At 42.3% G+C, this 18,360-nt stretch overlaps 1 pseudogene across 1 annotated transcript; it reads left to right on the forward strand.

The window, feature by feature from the left end:
- The first annotated feature begins 851 nt into the window (after positions 1-851).
- LOC147457973 (uncharacterized) lies at positions 852-7,033 on the forward strand (annotated as a pseudogene). Its single transcript, XR_015188012.1, has 4 exons — positions 852-1,094; positions 1,697-1,879; positions 2,078-2,305; positions 6,700-7,033. The product of XR_015188012.1 is annotated as an uncharacterized LOC147457973 (transcript).
- Positions 7,034-18,360: the final 11,327 nt, after the last annotated feature.

An 18,360-nucleotide genomic window follows, 5' to 3' on the forward strand; every position in this document is an offset into this window, starting at 1 on the left:
TGCTTGGTTTCAAGTATCAAAAGCCAATTAAGCCTTATGACAATGCAAGGAGGTGGTTAAAACTTTAGTGATAGATTTGGATATGAATGCATCAAAATCTTGGTAATACATTCACAATAATTATGTTCGGATACTTGGGACATACCACACTAGCTCTTTTTCTAGTTTATTAGCTGGAATTTGCTTAGATTCCAATGGCTCCGGGCCCTTGGCTTCGAAGTTACCAATCAAAATTGGCAGGATTGAATTCAAACCCTAACCACAGGATTCTACGAGATCTGGGCTCAGCCATGCAGCTGGATGCCCACCCTACAACGATAGTAAGAGTTGCGTCTCGCTTGGGACATACAATATGTACAGTGCATGGCGTCCGGTCCATGTAGGCAGTCCCACAAAGTTATCATGGGACCTGGAGCGCATCGAGGTTGCACTCCAGCCCCTACAAAGTTTCCTTCATAAGTGAAAATTTGCAGCGCATGTAGAGCATCACCTCCTCTTCCCGGTTATCTCTTCTCGTTTCACTGGCTCCACCCAGTCAAAGACCTAGCTACCTTTCCGTTTCCTCCTCTTCATGACGGCCAATTGTCGGTTCTTCTTGCTATCAACTAGGGCCCACGTTTGTGAAGCACCACAAGCGCGGTCTTTTTCATTGTGTGTGACCAACAAGGTGGGTGTTTGGCGAGGCATGAGACTGATTCGCTCCATGCCCTGTAGGTCCTGTGCGGGACGCAGCTCTAACACCAAAATTCCGTGCTTGCGTTGGCATCTAAATTCCCTCTAATGGTCTATTTTCCATTTTGGTCAAAAAATTTATGAAGAGCGACGGTTCACATAGCTGCTGAAATCTGCGCGCGCGCGGACATACACACACACACACACACACACACACACACACACAAGCGCGTTCACGTTCTCTGTTTCAAAACACAGGAGAGCAAGTGTGCGCTCTCTCTCTCTCCATCCAGTTGCAGATACAGAGCATGCCTTACTTTGGCGTTCCTTTCGGCTTCATTCACAACAGGCAGCCCAAGTGGGCAGTGGGCGTGCCTGCCGTCTGCAGCGACGAGAAGCGCCATTTCCAACCTGCTGATTATGTAAGGTCTCATACATCTCCACACATACACACAACGCACGAGAGAGAAGCACTAGTGTTTATGAAACCCTTCCTCTTCAGCTCGTTTTTTGCTTTCACAAGAACCTAGGAGACTCTTGTAATGCTTGGGAGCAGTGTGGATTCTGAGTAAGCTTCTTGATTAGTGCCAAACGGCTTAACGATAGCCAACATTTTGTTTTCCTATAAGTGATTCAATGCTTATGAGAGAAGCATTAATTACCAATTGGGAAGTGGAGCTCTAATTGAAGGTTTTCTCTCTCTTAAAAGCTCACACTTTTGCATGTGCATGCACGCACCCATTTAGGGTTGTTGCTATGAATTTTGAGTTCAAGATGGCAGGAATGATGAGTAGGAGAGAGAGGGCATTTTGCAAGCAGGGAAGGTTCAGGACCTTAGCGCTTGGCTTTAAGTAGCAAAAGCCACTTAAGTCGAGCTTTATGAGCATGCGAGGAGGTGGTTTAGTCACAGATTTGGATATGAACGCATCAAAATCTTTGTACTACATTATGTTTGTAATTTCTAACCATTGATAAGGCTATATTAAATAAACAGGTATCTAAAACACTTAATTGCCATGTTTAGGATCTCCTTGAAAAAGAAAGGCTTGCAGCCAGACGGTTTGGCCATATGCGAAATAATGTGTATAAGAATGTTGTGCAACCTCCACCATCATCCTTGAGCTATGTCCCAGAGGAAGAAAGACTGCGAACAGATGTGGATGGTGCAGTTAAATTAGACCATGGCAAGACACAATCGAGAAAAAAGGTAGAAATACTATTGGTTTGACAAAGCTTTTTGCATTTAGTTATCAAAACTATGAACATGTTGACAAGTTAATGAATGTTAATTTGTAAATTAATGCACATATTATCAGAACTACATTGGACATAAAGCTCACAACATCAAAATCTATATGCAATTTGCAACACAAATTTAGCATGAGACAATTTATCTTTGTCTTAGGCTATTTTGGCAGCATCAACTAATAGAAGAAAACAAAGAGACTGAGGCATGGATGGGCAGGGAGAATGAGTGGGCAAGGTTCTTGGAACATGACACTTGGGTTAGAACAGCTCACCCTCATGCAAGAGTCATAGCAAATCGAACAAGTGTACCATATGATCCTATAACCCTCCAGTATCATGATGGCTATGAAGGAGCACGGGCCAAGTACATGGATGATGCAGCTAGGTATACTAGTCATATTCATAGCACACATTATTTTCATTTATATCTTTTGTTTTAAATTTTCTTTTGCTTTGGCCTTCGACAAATCTCTCTCTCTCTCTCTCTCTCTCTCTCTCTCTCTCTCTCTACACACTCACACACACACACATATACGTATATATACATGTATATGTGTGTGTGTACCTTCTTTACAAGTCTGGAAGGCTTGCCTCACAACATACTGGTGCTGCCCTGGATGCAACGCTACCAGGTGACTCGAGAGATTACATGATCTTGGAATGACATGCTAGGCCTTCCTACGTGATGGTGACTAGGCTGTCACACCTCCCCCTGTGAAGAAGAACTGATTGGGGCCGGAGGAGATGGGAAATATGGCTCGAGGCGAGATACATGGGCTGTAGTCACAGCTTTATTGCTTGAGCGCTGCCTTCAAGATAGTGTATGGACCAATCCAGGGGTGCAATTGAGATTCACTCAAACCATGCCATTGAATGGGGTAATAAACACTTACCTGTGCGCCATTAGAGTATCCTTTGTAGGTCGGCTCGTCGCAGAGGTGTTTCTGTTTGGCTTGAGAAGCTTTTCTGATAAGAGCTTCGGAGAAGAGGCAGGGTCTTGGATAGTTAGGCCATCCAATCTACAGCATCTTGTTGAGGGATTTCTGTTGTATGGTGTTGGGGTCAGGAGGGAATTGGGGATCCCGACTGTACAAAGCTCGGAAAAAGGCTAACTTTTGTTGAAACTTGGACTGAGGTGTTGTAGGTGTGGGCTGCGTAGGGTAAAATCTGATCCCAGGTTTGATGAATTGGATCGATGTAGGCGGCAAGCATCTGCTTTAGGGTTTTGTTCAGGCGCTGTGTGAGCCCATTGTTTGTGGGTGATATGGGGAGGTGAATAGCTGCTCAACTCTGAGACTTTTGGTCAGGAGCTGCATGACATCACTTTTGAATTGTGCCCCTTGATTGGAGAGTTGTTGTGGGCATCCATGCCTAAAAATGGCATTATGCATTAGTGCATGAGCGAGAGTGGATGCCAGAGCCTGAACCTCACATCATCGCCTGAGGTATTCTGTGATGACTTGCACATACCTATTACCATCAACAGTCGTTGGGAATGGACCTTTGAAATCCCAACCAACTAGTTCGAAAGGGGCATTGACAGAAATGGGAGACAAATTCTGATGTGGGTTTTGATTACTCGGCAGATTGTACACTCTTGTAACTGTTTTGAAATTGTCTGCCGCATCTTAGGCCAGTAATGGGTGTTGTAGCGCCTGTGGGACACAAAGGCGAGGAGGATGCTCCTGTTGAATGTAATTACACCAAATTATCCATGAGCATGAATCTCTGTTTGTGAGGGTGGGGTTTCTGACTTCTGATATTATAAATGATCTCTTGGATTGCTAGGTCAGCTTGCTGTAGAATGGGCAGCCGAGAGATGGAAATAGGAGTTTCAACACTTGCGACTTGTGTGTGTTGGAATTCAGAGCGAGAAAGGCCAACTGCAAGAAAGTTGGTGGATGTACTTGATTTGAGACTGGTATTCTTGGAGAGTTAGAATCCATTGGAGCAAACGACCGAGGGAATGGCTCTTTTGTAAAAGTAAGGGGAATTATGGGCTGATCAGTCTCTACAGTCACCTGAGTGCCATGGAGGTATGGATGAAACTTGGCAAATGCCCGAACAACAGCCAGTAATTCTTTTGCTGTTGCTGAATAGTTGAGTTCCGGCTTGGTGAGGGTCCTGCTGATGAAAGAGATGGGAGTCCAGTGCCCGACAGCAACCTGATGTAGTAGCACTACCCCCACCCCAATCCAGCATTAGAGGCATTGGTTTGCAGCAAGAAAGGTCTGCTGAAATCTGGATAGGACAGCATGGCTGACTGTTCGATGGATTCTTTGAGTTTTGTGAAGCTCTCTTGACATGCCTGATCCCAAGAGTAGGGTATGCCTTTCTGAAGGAGACGCCGCAAGGGTAAGTTTATTTGAGCTAGGTGAGGGACAAACTTGAGAGAAAACGTTGCCATCCCTAAGAAGCTCTCTAGATTCTTAACATTAGATGGTGGCGAGTAAGATTGATTTGCAAAGACCTTTGCAAGATCAATTTGTATCCCTTCTCGTAAATGATAAAACCTAGAAATTTGAGACGTGCTGCACCCCATTTACACTTCTGAAGTTGAAGCTGTAGGTTGAAGTGTTGTATGTGGTTGAAGCTGTAGGTTGAAGGTTGAACTCGTGCAATACTCGAATGTATAAGAATGTCGTCCAAATACATCAAGACAATTTTTTGCAGAATGTAGAAGAGAAATCGGCCGTGCTCTGATACCATTGTAACAGACTTGGACACTCCAAGTCAAGAATCAATCGCGACAGCACCAAATAACCACTTCAAACAATTCACAGATCACAATAGATTTGCATTGGCCCGGCGGAGTTCCGTGCCTAGAGGTATTGGCCCCAAAGACTGGCACCCCTTTTGGTATTTCTTTTTATATTAATCAGTTCAAAGTACAAGGGAGTGACTCGGGGTTCACTCTCAGACTCTGCGTCCCGATGCCCTCAGAAGTGAAGGCCCAAGCCACTTATTTAAAGGTTTACAAGGGATGCCCAAAAGCAGAGCCCCAAAAGCTTCAAATCAAAAGCCTAAAAGCTTTTTTTCTCTCTCTCTCACAGAGAGTTAACAAAAAAAAGCAAAAGCATCTCCTCTGTCTCTTTCTCATTGCGTAGAAAAAGCATCAGCAAATGACATCGCCCAGCAGCCCGCAATTCCCGCTGCAAATCACGGAAATCCGTACCAATGCTGCCACGTGGCATCCCGGCAGAAATTAGGGTTTGCTGCAAATTAGGGTTTTTGGCAGATTTTAGGGTTTGCAGGAATTTTAGGGTTTCAGCCAGAAATTAGGGTTTCTGCTGTCTGCCACATCATCACTTTGTGACATTATGCTTTTAGCCTATGACAATGCCATCGCACATGGCCGTACATGTTGCAGTAGAAGCATTCGGCGCAGCCCTGAGCGTCACGTGCTGGGAGTGCTTGACGAGAGGCATTTTGAACATTCTGCACATATATCCATAAGTGTGGGGTGGGTAGGGGCAGGGGTGGGGGCAGAGATAGGACCTTGGGGAAGAGCGGGTATTGGTGTGGGAAAATCTGAATTCATACTACCGTCAATTTGCTTCATGAAAAGACATGGGTTCTTGATCGCGGTGCACCCGATGCGAAATATCATGTTGAAGACGAGGTCAAAGGAAATGGAGCTTCATTTCTTCAGCCATAGATGGATCAGCATGTAAAAACAGTTGATTTAATTTTACTGCAAACTGGGCCACTGGCTCAGTATGTCGTTGACGCAAAGAATTAAGCTGTTGTTATGCAGTTTGTGTAACATTTTGATGTGCGAAGCTCTGAACCAGGAGTTGTTGAAGTAAAGACCAATTATGCTTAACATTTTCACCTTGTTGCACGAACCATGTGGCCGCGATGCCCTCTAGCACAGTGCGGAGTTCGTGAGCTCTGCGTTCGTCATCCCAATTGTGGTAGCTTGCCACATTCTCAAAATGGTCCAGCCATGTGAGGACGTCCTCTGAGAGGAGACCAAAGAATGGTCGTGGATGGACCTTTTAATCCATATGCTCTGCTTGTGTTTGTTGTGCAGAGAGGAAACCTATTAGTGACTGGTTAGTATGATTGACCTGTAGGCAGATGTTAGACAATATATATCTCTTGGGAATGTTTGACAATGCAAATCCTCTTCTCATGGGTATGTAGGTGTTAATAAGACGAGGCAACGGAGATATTCTTCCTGTCACCCAGTTATGGTAGATTTGTTTTCTTGTTTCCCTCTGAAGGAATAGGCCTTGAGTTCACGACTCATTGGATAGATCTATGAGGGCTAATGGAAGTGTTCCTACGACATTCTCTCTCTCTCTCTCTCTCTCTCACACACACACACACACACACACACACACACACACACAAACACAAAGTGCACACACGATACACAACAACTGATGTTTTCTATTTGGTCTTTAGGTTAGCCTGACAAGGATGCACATCCAAGTAGACACAATTGGTACATGCTGTGTAATGATAGCATAAGCCTAGGCATGAGGGGACCTGCAATCAAAGTTCCATTCCAACCCTTATGAAGTGCATACTTCCTGTAGGTTAGAGTATGTGGACATACAGTCAAGGCAAATGTATAATGTTTTATTTTTTATTTTTGCAAAGCTTCTAAATTTGAAGCGTCCATCAGATTCATCAATGTGATTAAATCAAAGACATTATCGCTGCATTTACAGGATTGAATGGTTCTCCGTGTGAAGTTGAAATTATTGAACAGGTTAAAGTTGAATGCTCCTGAAGAAGATACTAAGTAATCTCCCACTTGAAATGTAGGTGGCGTGCAGCTATGAGGGCGATATGGATTTATAAGAAAATGAATGGAGATAGAAAGTATGATGTCATTAGTTGGGAGAAACTTCCCAATTTAGGACATCCTGAGAAGCCTACTGCCCCATTTCCTTCTTGTAGAGCAGAAAATAAATCACCTAAAGAGACAAATGAATCCAAGGTTACACAAAGCCATGAGAGTAGCAATCAATGAAAGTTTTAATATAACTTTGCATTTTAGAATCTATCATGTTCAAGAACTATACTTATCAAGTTGATCCTCGTAAGACTGTAATTGACGCTTTGAAGAAATCGCTTTTATAAGCTCAAGAAAAAATGAAGCGACCTTGTAAAAGAGTTTAGGTGACTCTTCCACAATTTTGCTATAGATAATTGAAAGTTTCATGTGCAAAAAAATTGACTTTGGAGTATATAAAATAATGGAAAGTTCCATGTGTTTGATATGGTCGTTTCAAGCATATCGTTGTATACAAAGAAAAATATGTTTTTGATGTATTTGTGACTTTTAAAAAGTGATACATTGCTTGTCCTTTCTATTGAACACTCAAGGTGGCAAGTAGAAGGGCTTTGGTATGCAACAATTATTGGATCATTTTAAATATTAAAAACTGCATAAGAGAGAACTTTCATATTTTCATTCTTGAGCCACAAGCATTCAAAACCTCAAATAATATCAAGCTTTCTATGTAAATCAACTAAATGTATCAATTTACGTGGTACATACACAATTGGGGTGCCTAAAACCTTGGTTTCAATGTTATTATGGAGAACTCAAGATTTTCAAGAGTTTTTGTACGATAAAAAATTCAAGATAGAGTTCAAGCAACGAGATTTAATTGAGTTAGGGAGCCCAAAAAATACGTAGTTTCTTGGTTTAAAACATATAAAATCATTTGTAGTTGTCAAATTGCACTAGAATAGTACCCATTTCATGAGGGAACCTTTGGAACACCAAAATTATACACTTATTTAACACGTGCTCAAGTATGAAATTATGTCTATAGCTTATATGTGACTTGAAAACTTATCTTTGAAGTGCATTCCATTGTTTTGTAACTCTAAGTGCTAACACTTGGCTTTTATAAACATGAAAAATGCCATCTCTACAAAAAGATATAATAAAATTGGTTTTTTTGGCAAAATAGCTTGAAATTTTACTAAAATTTATGTCTTAGAACTTATCGAAAATTCTCTCCATACAGATTGCATTTTGATATGGAGAAAAATCAGTGTTTTCTTTCCCTCATAACCAATCTATGGTAGAAGCAAGGTGTAAAAAACTTCTTTCTAGCTTGACAAATAAATTGCCAAAACTTGGTAGAAAAACAGGACACTTAAGTGTCTAATTACAAAACTAGTGTTAAGGTACCCCCAACGGGAGGGGGTAAGAGGTAAGATTGAAGGTGCAATTTGTGGAGGATAAGGATTACCCCCTTTGTGTCATCCTCTATTGACTAGAGCCCTTTTGTGTCCCATATATGGAATAATAGAATTACTTTTTTGCGCAGCAGCGGCGACGCGGCTGGGGGGGGGGAGGGGGGATATTGTAGAAGGGGGATGAGAGAACATGATGCATCATTTCCTATCTGTACAGTTAAATCCTAGAGTTGTGACCGTAGATTAATTGCAGTTCATTGCACGCATGTAATTTTCAAACACTACGCTGGGAGAGCTTCAAATTACATGCCTTGATTTATTTCCTATGTCTTATCCAGCTGCCATGGCTACCTATCCCGACAAAGCAATAGATTTTTGTAGATCTAGTAGGAATGGAAAATAATTGTCTTAATGGTGATCCCCTTTTCGTAGCTGATGCTCTTGATGGGCATCTGGTTTCCAAGGAACAAGGCTCAGGTTTCTGTTGCCACATTCACTCGTGGAGACGATGTTCATTGGGCTGGATGCCTTGGTAGCATGCATGACACGCTTGTTGTTGGGTGAGGACTGTGGAAACTGTTGGGGTATAAAGCCCAATGTGGTCGCCCAGGTAAGTGGGCGGGCCGCCAGGTATGTACACATATTCTTTTGTAAAAACCTAATAAGAACTCACTATGCTCTACACATTACAGTAGAGCGAGTTCACCATATCGTCGTGCTCTTCTTCTCGCACTCTCTCTCGCGTTGCACTTCCGCTCGTACTCCTTCAACTGGTATCAGAGCTCAGATCGAGGCTCGGGGCAGCACTGCAGGAGGCTAGAGTCACCAACTCAGATTGGAGTGAAATTCGACAGGCGAAGACACGGTCCCAAATCTCGTGGGATAGCCCGAAGGCCTGGGTGTTGTCAGAATTTCATTCTGAGGTCATCTCGACCACCGTTCGGCTTTGACAAAGGTCTGTGCAGGCCATTTTCGACTACGTGGTCTCGGCGGGTGCAGATTCGACTCTGCAAATTTGGGGTTTTCGGCCTACGACTGCAGGTGCTGAGGATATCGACACTCCCAGAGTGTTGATTTGTGGCTGTCTACACATCGAAGGATGGCTCACAGTTTTTGGAGGCGTGTCACATACGACACGGACGCATCTACACACAGACTATAGGCGACATCCACTAGTTCATCAGGTAGCTTGTGTTTGCTGCTTGATATTCCAGATTTCATCCTGACATTGCAGGTACTTCCACATGGGATGTATTATCAGAGATGATGTATGTCTGTTGAGGGTTTGCTGGCTGTGAGTCACGCAGCAAACAACCGCCGCAGCGGTTACAGCATATAGTGGGAAATTTGTGGATGTATGACTTTGTGGGAAGTCTATGTACTGTCAGATTTACTGTAGCCTTTGTTGAGGGTCGAGTGAGGTTTTATTGAGCTGGGGGATTCTCGAATGTTGAGATCCTTTCGGTGATACAGGTCTTGGAGCGATCCCTCGAGCACCCTTAGATAGGCAGCTAGGATGTATTGACTGTGAGTTAGACAGTTGGGATTGCATCTTTGCTTTACTGCCGTTGAGGCATTGTCACAGTCTATGCTTACAGGACAATGACAGGACAGTGAGAGACAGTACAGGTGCAGGACAGGTTTACCCGCAGCTTACAGTGTCAGAGAGACAGTGTTTTTGAGCAGTTTTTTGGTCTGTTTTTTAAGTACACCAGAGCCATTTTACAAAGGAGACTCTGCCGAAATTTATGCAGAATTTGAAGCTTTCTTGGTTCATTTGACAGGTTGATATTGGTTCAGAGGTCAGTTTACAGGGGAAACTCTGCCGAATTTTTCCCAGGAAAGTAAACCACTGTGAAGCGTAGCTATGGCTGGATCACAGGACACTGCTCTTTACAATATCAAGAAGCTAGATGGAACCAATTCCCCATTGTGGAAGAAGCAGATTTGGCACGTGTTGGTACAAAAGAAACAGATAAAACCTATAAAGCTCAAGGGGATAAAACCAGAAGATATGGACGAAGATGAATGGAGCGAAATGGATGAATTGGCACTTTCTACCATTATGCTGACTTTGGCAGAAAGCGTTTACTTCAATGTAGCAGACGAGATGTCGGCATATCAAGCATGGTTAAAGCTGAGTGATCTTTATGAGAAGCAGAGTGCAGCTTCACAGGTATACTGGCTTAAGAAGCTTGTTGACTTGAAGATAAAAGAAGGGACACCTATGTCCAATCATCTGAATGAATTCAACACAATCTATAGTCAGTTGTCAGCTCAAGGTGTCAAGTTTGATGAACCTGTTAGAGCTATGTTCCTGTTGATCACATTGCCGGAAAGTTGGGACACTTTTCGCACAGCTTTGAGTAATTCTGCACCTCCAGATGGTTTGAACATAGCAGGTGTAGAAGGAAGTCTGCTTACTGAAGAAACCAATAGAAAGACAATGGACAAAGGCAAAGGAACAGCCTTAGTTGTCAGGAGAAGGACCAAAGAAAAGTACAAAGATGGAAAGAGGAATCAGTCTCGTAGCAAGTCCCGCAGTGCTAAAGGCAAGAGTGACATAAAATGCTACCATTGTGGCAAGAAGGGTCACATGAAAAGAGACTGCAGAGAATGGAAAGCAGAAAAAGGCAAAGAGAAAGCTGAAGACCATGGTGAGAAGAACAAGTCCTCAGTGAAGATTCAAGAAATAAATGTGACAAACACTGTTGCAGAGGATGACAGTCTAGTGTCAGGAGACATCTACTTCTTGAAGGATACAATGGACTTAGCTCTTCTTACAGCATCTGATGGAAATGCACTGAGTGACTAGATTATAGACTCAGGGGCATCACTTCATGTGTCTCCAAACAAGGAGTGGTTTACTTCTTATGTGACCACTAAAGATCATGTTCGGCTAGGCAATGGGTAGACATGTGAGATCTTAGGTGTTGGAGATGTTCAATTGAAGTTTCAGAATGGCTCTTCTTTCACGCTGAAGAATGTGAGACATGTTCCCGCAATTACAAAGAGCTTGATCAGCACAGGTTTACTTGATGATGCTGGCTACGTCACCACTTTTGGACAGAACATGTGGAAGATATCCAAGGGTTCTATGACAGTAGCACATGGAGTAAAGTCTGGAGGACTTTACATGATTTATGTATCAAATGTCTCTAAAAATGTAATCAATGTAACCGAGCAGCCGAACGTTTCTTTGTGGCATAGCCGGTTAGGACATATGTCCAAGAAGGGAATGGAAATCTTGTCTCGTTCTGGTTATTTGCCTGGCTTTTCATTTAATGATTTTGAATTCTGTGAACATTGTCTGTATGGTAAGCAAACACAACAGCCACATAAGCATAGAAGCAGTAGAAGAGATACACAGTTGGCACTTGTTCATAGTGATTTGTGTGTACCTATGCCTAACCTATCTCTAGGGGGAGCTTCTTACTTTATGACATTTATAGATGATTACTCGAGGAAAGTATGGGTTTACTTTCTCAAGCACAAGGATGAAGCGTTTAGTGTCTTCAAAACGTTTGTGACACTTGTGGAGAATCAGAGTGGCAAAAAGCTTAAATGCTTACGCACTGACAATGGTGGAGAGTATGTTTCAAAGGCCTTTCAGGACTTTTGTGAGTCAAAAGGTATAAAACGTGAACTTACTACTCCTTACAATCCTCCTCAAAATGGTGTTGCTGAGAGGATGAATAGGACCATACAAGAGAAGGTCAGAAGTATGTTGTCTAATGCACAGCTGCCAAATGGGTTTTGGACTGAAGCTGTATCAACAGCTGTTCATCTTGTAAATAGATCTCCTAGCAAGGTTTTGCAGAAGGATTCAGTGCCAGAGATGGTATGGTCAGGCAAAATGCCCTCATACAAGCATCTCAGAGTCTTTGGCTGTGAGGCATATACTCACGTTCCAAAGGAATTTAGGAACAAACTTGAGCCAAAGAGTAGAAAGTGCATCTTTCTAGGCTATGGTAATTCTGGTGAGATGGGGTACAGACTTTGGGATCGCGAATCCAGAAAGGTTGTCCGCAGCAATGATGTTCACTTTAATGAATCCAAATATCATTCTAAACCAGAGAGGGTTGAGGAGATTAGAAGAGTTGTCTTCCAAGAAGATGGACTTGCACGTGCAAGACAAAATGTCAGGTCTCAAGAGGAGCAAGGACAGGATAGAGTGGAACCACAGGTTGTGGCTGAGCCTGATCCACCTATTGTGCGTAGATCTGGACGTGTCACGCGACCTCCTGATAGGTTTGTTCCATCTATGAATTATGTCATGTTGACTGATTGCAATGAGCCTTCATGTTACAAGGAAGCAGTGCAAATGAAGGACTCCGGGAATTGGCAATTGGCCATGCAGTCAGAGATGACAGCTCTGCATAAAAACCAGACATGGAAGCTAGTTAAATTATCACGGGGCAAAAAGGCTCTACTCTGTAAATGGGTTTACAGGTATAAGATCACCGCTCATGATAGTCAGCCAAAGTACAAAGCAAGGCTTGTTGCCAAGGGCTTTAAGCAAGAACAAGGCATTGACTTTGATGAAGTCTTCTCTCCGGTGGTCAGGATGACTACATTGAGATGCTTTCTTGCATTGGTTGCCATATTAGATTTGGTGTTGCACCAAATGGATGTCAAGACAACGTTCTTGCATGGTGATTTAGATGTGGAAATTTACATGCAACAGCTAGAAGGGTTTGTTGAGAAAGGCAAGGAAAATTGGGTATGCCAGTTGTTAAGGAGTCATTATGGCTTAAAACAATCACCGAGGGCATGGTACCATAAATTCCACAAGTTTATGCTTTCTCAAGGCTACAAACGAAGTGAGTTCGATCACTGTCTATATACAAAGAAGGCTAAGGATGGTAGTTGGCTGATCCTTATTTTGTATGTGGATGACATGTTGATTGCTGGCAAGCACTTGGAAGAAATTTCAGCTTTGAAGTCAAAGATGGCAAAATCATTTGACATGAAAGACATGGGTGAGGCAAGTCATATACTTGGTATGCACATTGAGAGAGACAGATCAAAGAAGTTGATTTGGTTATCTCAAACAGAGTATATTGACAAGGTTTTGCAACGTTTCAATATGGAGAAGGGAAAGGCATTGAGTGTTCCATTGCCACCATATGTGAAACTTAGCAAACAAGATTGTCCTGTGTCTGAGGAAGAACAGGCTGAAATGGATAAGATTCCATATGCGTCTGCAGTGGGTAGTTTGATGTATGCAATGATTGCTACTCGCCCAGACATTGCATTTGCAGTGGGAGTAGTAAGTCGATACATGTCAAACCCAGGCAAGAAACATTGGGAGGCAGTGAAAGGAATATTGAGATACCTGAAAGCTACAAAGAGTATGCGTATATGCTATGGGAGTCAGGAGCTAAGTGTAAAGGGTTTACAGACTCAGATTATGCAGGTGACTTAGACAACCGAAGGGCTACGTCAGGGTATGTCTTTACATTGGCTGGTGGAGCAGTATCATGGCGTTCTAGATTACAAGATTGTGTTACTCAGTCTACTACAGAGGCTGAATATGTTGCAACATCAGAGGCATGCAAAGAATCAATTTGGATTAATCGACTAGTAAAAGATTTGGGAATCAAAGAAAAGATGCCTGTGTTATATTGTGATAGTCAAAGTGCTATACAATTGGCTCGCAATCCAGTTTATCACTCAAAGACAAAGCATGTGGATGTGAAGTATCATTTCATCAGGGAAATGCTCGAGGATAAGCAACTTCAGCTTGTCAAAGTTCACACCACAGAAAATCCTACTGATCTACTTACAAAAGGACTTCCCTCAGAGAGCTTTGCGTATTTTCGCAAGCAGTTAGGTGTAGGGTAGTACACCACTTCTCTACATCTCTTTTATATTAGCTTGTATAGTAGCTTCTGTCACACTTAAAGTACCACATTGGACTTTAAGTGGGAGGTTGTTGGGGTATAAAGCCCAATGTGGTCGCCCAGGTAAGTGGGCGGGCCGCCAGGTATGTACACATATTCTTTTGTAAAAACCTAATAAGAACTCACTATGCTCTACAGATTACAGTAGAGTGAGTTCACCATATCGTCGTGCTCTTCTTCTCGCACTCTCTCTCGCGTCGCACTTCCGCTCGTACTCCTTCAGAAACTTTGCACATACGCCTTTGCCCATTGCATAGCTTTTTGTGCAATTTGCCATCCTTTTGGTATGTGAGCACACGTGGTTGCGTCTCTAGAGAACGCACTGCATCTCTTGGTGGAGTTGAGTATTTAATTTTATTATGAAGCCTATTTTAGGTGCCAAGTATTGGAGGCCCCTCTTTACAGTTTAGTCCATGAGTGGTGTCTATGACTTCTTGCATGACCCTTTAGTGTGAATTCTCACTAAATATATACAATGAAACTTTATTGGCAAAATTATGAAACATTGTGCAAATAAGAAAATGACCGAGAGAGATCATTTGGCGCCTTCTCCAGAATTTCAATATACCCAACATCAATCTCACTTTTAGTAAAAATAAAAAGACAACACCGCAATCAACCATTACATGCCAGCTATCCCAATTGTATGTTGGAATCAGGGTTGCAGGAAAACACACACAGCTTGGAGAAGACGAAGGAAGCTCAAGGCACACAACAGAGAGTGTGTTACTTAGCGTGCATTGGAAAGATAGATAGCCTTAGAGTGATGGACGTATATACAATGCACGGGGAAAAAAACCCCCTAAAGAGGAAAAAAATGCCCCGGCGGTCCTAGTGTGTTCACACACATCACTACCACATGTATATGGTAACAAATCCCCCCTGGGAGTGATGCGGTGAATGAGAGATGACATGAAGAGTAAAGGGAAGTGCCATGCCTTGAGGACAGGATCAGTCCACAAAGGGGAGCAAGCCCAAAGCTTTGCGGAAAGCTTCAAACCTTTTACAAGACAATGCCTTTGTGAAAAGATCTGCAAGGTTGTCCTGTGTTGGCACATAAGCCAAGATGATCTGTCCTACTGAGAGCCTCTCCCTGACATAGTGGTAATGCACCTCAATGTGATTTGTGTGAGCATGAAAAACTGTTCCTTGTAACTACCAATGCGCTCTGAGTGCTAGTGTAGATGATGTTGGCAATGTCTTGTCCAACACCCAAATTAGCCATAAGGCGTCTTGAGCCATACACACTCAACCGTAGCTGTGAAGACTGCCCTGTACTCAGCCTCACAACAAGAAGTGGCCACGGTAGGTTGCTTCTTGCTCAACCATGAAATACATGAACTGCCAAGCATTAAACAAAAACCACTTGTAGACACTCGCGTGTCATAACAACTAGACCAATATGAGTCCGAAAAAGCATGTAAATCTGGTGGCAATGATCCCCCCTTGAGATAAAACAAGCCAAGATGCAAAGTGCCACTCAAGTAGAGAAAAATCCTCTTGGCTGCCTGCCAATGCTTTGACCCTGGGCTATGCATAAATCTGTTAACCTGTGAGATTGCAAACTGAATATCCGGCCTCGTGTTGCATACATAAATGAGGCATCCAACAACAGTTTGGTAAAGAGGGAGATCTGTATGATCACCACCATCATGAAGACTCAATTTCAAACTTGTTTCCATGGGAATGGCAATAGGTTTGCAATCCTCAAGTCCAAACTTACATAGCAATGTCTCTATGTAACTTTTTTGACACAAGGCAATACCATCACACTGCTTAAACTGTATATCCAAGTAATGATGCAACAATCCCAAACCTTTCATCTTGAAAGTAGCATTCAAATCAACCTTCACTTCAGCAATTTGTCTCTCATTTGGTCTAGTGATCAGTAAATCATCTACATAAAGAACCACAATTAGAAGTACATCACCCTCATTCTTTACATACAATGTGCTTTCTGTTGGACTGTTACGAAAGCCTCATTTGACCAAATGAGTGTCACCCTTCTCATACCAAGCACGAGGAGATTGCTTCAACCCATACAAAGCTTTGTTACATTTGCACACCTTATCCTCTTGTCCTTTCTTGACAAAACCGCGAGGTTGCGTTACATAAACTTCCTCAAATATGTCACCATTCAAGAAAGCAGTAACAATTTCTGATTGATGTACATACCAACGAAAATGAGCTGCCAATGCACATAGAAAATGAACAGTAGTCATACAACAAGTGGGAGCAAAAGTTTCTTCATAATATATGCCTTTCTGCTGCGCATAGCCTTTTACAACAAGTCGAACCTTATGGCGATCAATCTCACCATCTGGCTTGCATTTCAACTTGTAAACCCACTTTGTAAGTACCAATGGATTTTTTTCCAGGAGGCAAATCACATAAACTCCATGTGTCATTTTCTATAAGTGCATCATATTCTAATTGCATGGTAGCCATTTGATTTTTTGAATTCTGTGCTTCATCAAAAGGCAGAGGTTCCTCAAATCATGTAAGCTAGACACAGCCAAAGCATAACAATCTGATGCATAAGATGCATGTCGAGAGCTTGATCGAGTGCGACTAGACAAAGGTGCATCCAATTTACCAGTCACGCAATGTCTGCACCAGTCATTTTGGCATACCTCTAGCCTGCTCATTTTCAGCCCTTTCCTCATCAAGTACATCATGTACATCTGTATCAGTTATAGGCTGATCTGTAACATTTTCAGAAACCCCCATAGGCTGTACATTTGCCTCATTGGAATTTACATTCGAACTTCCACCACTGAAAAGAGGCAACAAAGTGTCATAAATGTCATGTGAGCTGACAATACTGTCTCTAGTACATGACAACAAGGGCTCAACTGAATCTTCCACAAACACATCCCGTGAAACCAGAATACGCTTTGTTTGTGGATGATACAACCTGTAACCTTTTCTTTCAACACTGTAAACAACAAAAATACATTTGACAGCCTTATCATCCAATTTTTGGCGCTGTGTTTGTGGCACCAAAGCATATGCTAAACAACCAAAAACACGCATGTGCTCAATAGAAGGCTTTCTATCATGCCATGCTTCATATGTAGTAATAGACTGCAAGGCTTTCATAGGGCACCTCTTAAGTACATAAGTGGCACACATGACAACCTCGAGCCAAAATGAATGTGGTAAAGCTTGACTCTTGACCATACATGGTGCCATTTCCATAAGAGACCTGTCTTTCCTCTCAGCAACACCATTTTGCTAAGGCGTATATTCACTATACATTGGTGTTTTATCCCACGACTAGCCACAAATGCATTAAATTCATGAGACATATACTTCACCCCTCGATCGGAACGGAGGGTGCCCATAATACATTTTGAGACATTTTCAGCCATAGCCAGAAATTGTTTGAAGCAGATAAATACTTTGGACTTCGCTTTAAGTAAGCAAAAATACCCATGCATGCTAAGAGTGATCATCAATGAAAGTCACGAAGTAAAGGTAATGCCCAAGGACGGAGTTTGCATGGGCCCACAAACATCACTATGCACAAGCTGCAACCTGCATGTGGCCCTAACTGAACCATCCTTTGGAAACTTCAAAAGCTGCATCTTACCCAAAATACATCCTTCACAAACGTGTTTGACAGGTGCTTCAAGAGGCGGCAATGAAGCAAATATATCAGATTTCTGCAAATGCAGCAAACTGGTAAAATTCAGATGATCAAAACGTGCATGCCAAAGTTTTGCATCTGAAATAGCTTAGAATCCACAACTGCATTTGCAAATTTTTTTCCACTTGTCATACAAAGCGAGCTTATACAGTCAACGGCATAATATGCTAGATGCAACAATTTCATCACCAAAACTGAGATCATGAACTGTACATCTGTTATCCACAAATTTGATTACAAGACCAAGTCTAGCAAGTGCAGATATAGACAAAAGGTTCTTTTTGATCCCAGGTACATACAATGCATCAACAAGTGTGAACGAACTTCCATTTGTAGCATTAAGCACAATCTTTCAAACTCCTTGAACATGATAAGAGGCATTGTTGGCACAAGTACCGTATTTCCATGAGGGACAAACTTAATAGAGGTAAAAAAATCATGATGTGAGGTAATGTGCTTTATAGAGCCACTGTCAAAATACCACACATGAGAATCTACAGCAACTGACATACATGCATCATGGACAATAGGATCATAAGTGCACTCTACACTAAATGCCCATTCTGCATCAACGTTAGCATCACAATCTCCTTTGATAGAAGACTCTACAATCATTGCACTTGTATTGGACCCTGTAGTGGATCCAACCTCTTTCTTCTTAGCCTCTTTTGCCTTCAATTTTGGACACTGCTTGATCAAGTGATCATTAGC

This window comes from Adiantum capillus-veneris, chromosome 5, assembly GCF_014529385.1.
Source record: "Adiantum capillus-veneris isolate H3 chromosome 5, ASM1452938v2, whole genome shotgun sequence".
Lineage (NCBI taxonomy): Eukaryota > Viridiplantae > Streptophyta > Polypodiopsida > Polypodiales > Pteridaceae > Adiantum > Adiantum capillus-veneris.